Source organism: Callospermophilus lateralis, chromosome 2, assembly GCF_048772815.1.
Source record: "Callospermophilus lateralis isolate mCalLat2 chromosome 2, mCalLat2.hap1, whole genome shotgun sequence".
NCBI lineage: Eukaryota > Metazoa > Chordata > Mammalia > Rodentia > Sciuridae > Callospermophilus > Callospermophilus lateralis.
In genome coordinates, this window is record NC_135306.1 from 13,661,728 (window position 1) to 13,665,860 (window position 4,133).

A 4,133-nucleotide genomic window follows, 5' to 3' on the forward strand; every position below is an offset into this window, starting at 1 on the left:
GTGTCTTATTGAAGGTTACCCAGAAACCTTGAACTAAGTTCACAGGGTCAAATAATTTTGTCATCAGGGCCACCTTAGAGGTCCTTGGGATGTGCTCAGAGCTGAAACTCCTTGTCTGATCCCATCTCTTAACAGTGACCTATTGATGTGTCTGTCCCCAACCCCACACACCAGCTCCGGACCAGGAGGCTCTGGTGTTGGGGAGCTGGTTCTTCCGCAGCCTCGTGGCACACCCCAGCTCCCAGCAGAGTGCCTGCCCACAGGATAGTTCCCTAAATAGCTACTGAATGTAAAGAGTATGAATAAAGGACCACTTTTCTTTTTGAACAGGTGAAGAGACTGAAATTCGGAGAAGGGAAGGGACCTACCCTTTCACCGCAAGGTGGTGGGGTGACCAAGAGGATGTCCTGGCCCCTGGTGAAGGTTCTCTACTAAACCTCTGGGGCTCCCACACAGTATAGACACTTCTCTCATTTCCCCCAAAAGCCACAGGTACAGGTGTTTATGGTTTGACCACTATCACCAGAGCCACAGGCACTTCAGTAGGTCACAGTGTGACCCCATCAGCCCACTTTTTTAAACAGTGTTGACGATCAGGCTTTCTAATATAATTGGAAAAACTCTCAGCACCTGCATGCCAAGGACATTGTAAACTGAGCCCAAGTTCAGACAATGAAACGCAGACCCATCTAACTGGTCACCTGTGATGTAGTATTTCCAAAGACTGTACTACAATAATAAATTCTCATGTTTGTGCAAAGCGTGTTCTTGCTTGGTAGAGCACTTTCATAGACGCTCAGATGCTTGAACAAATGTTTCCAAAACAACATTATGTTCTTTCAGAATAAGTTAGTGGCTGTACCGCTAAAATAGGTAAACTATACTTCAGTAAAGCTGATAGAGTGGACTACAGGGAGACCTTCCCTGGGGTTCCCTGGCCTTTGAGTGGTCTCCTTTGATAACTAGGTTTTGAGATACAGCTGGGGAGAGGTCAAAAGGGTGTCCTGATATGCTGTTGAGTGTGACCCTGGGAAATCACTCCAGCATTCTAAGAATTGGCTTCCCAAGTTGTGACAAGACTCAGGAGGGTCACCAATGCCAGACATGAGAGGACATTGTGACCCCTGTATCCAAAAAATCCTCTGCACCACACTGTCATTGTCTCCCAGCTTCTCTCAACTTTATGAAGACCAAACGGTTCAAACACAGAGAAAATAGATGAAAAGTTGGAGACTAGGGAAGGAAAAGGGTCAGGGGGAACAACCACGGACCAGCCACACAACTGGGTCAAATCTTGACACTCTGCTCTATTTACTTCAGACCTCTCTTTTTCTCTCTCCTAACGAATAAAACATTACAGATAATATTAGATTCTCTATGTGCTTCTTCCTCATCTCATTCCCATTCCTCCCTTCTAAACTCAGTATCTTTCCTTTCCCTTGCAAGTTTCAATACTTCTACATACTACCTGACTGTATCATAAAACGTAGGCACATAGTTGCACATGTTTAAAAAAAAACTTTTTTGAATTACACTGAACTGACAACAACTTGATGTTCCTTTTCCCCTAAGTGTATCTATGTTAAGGTTTGTAACCTTAGTTAAACAATATACCAGGAGCCCTAGTTTTGTTCCCAGTATATTATTCCATTATACGAATTTATTCATCTGGACTGCCACTGATAAGACACTCAGTTTCTAAATTTTTACTGTTATATGCTGAGTGAAGCCATTATGTTGTAGATGTGAGCATCTTCAACTTTTTTAGATGTTGCCAAAATGTTGTCCAAAGTCATTGTGCCAATTACATCTCCACCACAGGAGTATGAGGGTCCAGACGTCCCATACCCACCCCCATGCCCCCAAATTGACGAACTTTTTACTCTTTTCCAGTCTGATGGATGTGAAGTGGTGCAACACGGTTCTTTTCATTTGCATCTCTTACAAGACCAATGAGGTTGAACATCTTTTCATATTTTTGGTTACTCAGGCCATTGAGACTTCCTCTTTTGTGAATTACCTGTTGATGCCCTTCACCTAATTTTTTTTTTTAAAGTTGGACATTTTGTCAGCTCATTAAACTTCCTCCACCTGGAATATCCACCTCCCTATTTCTACATCCTATCTTCTAAATGTCACCTCCATAAAATAACCTCTAAATGACCACAAATGACAATCTACCTTTCTTGTGGCATTGTAATTTCCTGTCTTGTAGTTGTAACAACCTCTCATTTTACAGACAGCTTTGTAGTTTACGAAAGCACCTGCTCCTTCATTATCCTATTTTAACTTTTATCTAGACAATGGCCCTCGGAGATGGGGTAGTATTGTTACCACCTTAGAACACATAAGGAACCGGTGTCAACAAGGACTAAGTTGCCCAAGACCTTATACTGGCTCAGAAGCAGAGGCGCTCAGAGCTGAGACTCCCCCAGTTTCATGTTCGGGTCACTGCACACATCCCTTTTAATTATATACATGTGTTGATACCACCTGCTTGGACACTGACTCACTCATGAGACTGTGGGCCTCTGGTCTGCTGTTCCCTCGTAAGCTCCCAGCCCCTAGTTCTAGCTCCACACAGGGAGCATCAGTGAGTACAGAATTCTTGAGAAAGTACAATGTTCACCTTCTGCACACCCACTAGGTGCCCCCAGCTCTGCATGTATAAACTAACTTTCCCAACAACTCTGAAAACAGGTTTACCAGTTGAAGGGACAATCAGGGCTCCACAGCCAGTATAGGCGGAGCTGGTCTATGAACCTCAGAGGGACACACTTCCCCACAGTCCTAAAGGCAGACCTGGCCGATGTAGAAGCTGATGGAAGTGTCCTACTTGAATCTTCAGTCCTTGCCCCAGTTGGATACATGTTCTCTCTGTCGAATGCGGGTAACAAGCACATTCCTACGGGCCCCTTTGGGACTTACAGACTTACTCTCCAGGACGGGAGACCCAGGCTTCAGCAGAAGGGAGGCAGGTTCTGTGTTGGCCCAAGGAGCCAGAATGGGGTAGTAAGACAGAAGGGGCAGCAAGCCCCAGGAGTGGAAAAAGTGAGGGAGTGCCCGAGAGGACTCGGGATGAAGAAGTGGGTGGGGGGCGGAGGCGATAGGCCTGCAGGCTGTACTGACCACACCCAAAGAGGCAGAGGACAAGGGTGAACATGAGCAGGGAAGGGGCTCTTCGAGGAAGGTGCTGTCCACTGGCCACACCCATGAAGGCGCACACTGCCCCAGCCTCCTGGTGGTGTCTGCAGAATGAGTGAGATGGGCAGGTGAGATGGGCAAGGGAGGCTAATGGCGGGGATGCAGGTGAGGATTTGTTGCCCAGGGTTCTTTCCAGTCCTGCCCCTAAGAGTGAGTCTGGGTGGGGACATGTCTGACTTTTCCCCAGAGGACTAGGTCCTTATCTGTTGCAGCTATACCCATTGCCTCAATCTGCTGTCCCGAGACTGTGTTGTCTTTCATTGTGTGTCATTTTATTATAGGTCCTATTTGTGTATGCGGCATGTGCAATTGTATCTGTGATCGTGTCTCTGCACGTGTGTGTGCCTTTTGCTGTGTCTGCCCTGTCACTGTGCTGAGGCTTGCCTCCCGTGCACGTTCTTCTGGGTCTGGGCTGGGCCCTGCACCTCTCCTGTGTGTGTCTGTGTCTATGCACCGAGTGTACGTTAATCCGCTTCACTGTGTGTGTCGTGTAAACGGTGAGCTGGCTGGGCTGTGCACTGCTGCGGGTCTGTCTGGGCCAATCTCTGGGCTGTAAAGTGCAAGGTGCTGGGCGACCCGTTCGGGTTGTTCTGGGGCTGAGTTCCACCCGGCGTCCGCACTGCCTGCCGCGTGTCTGCTAAGCTGCGCGCCGGCTTTGAGAGCGGAGCGGTGTTTCCTGCACAGCGAGCCGGCGGGCTGCGCCCTGCGCGGCTCCTCCGGGTGTGCGGCGGGTGACCCGCCTCCGCCGTGGGACCGAGTCCGGCGCGGGCTCTGCGCGTCTGCGCCCGCGCGGGCGGCGGCCCGGGGGCGGGGGCGGGGGCGGGGGCGGGCGGCGCTGCGGGGCCCAGCGGCGCCGGGCTCCAATGGCGAGGCCCGCGCGGCCGCTGCTAATTACATAAGCGGGACGTCAATAATTCGCGGGAAAACGC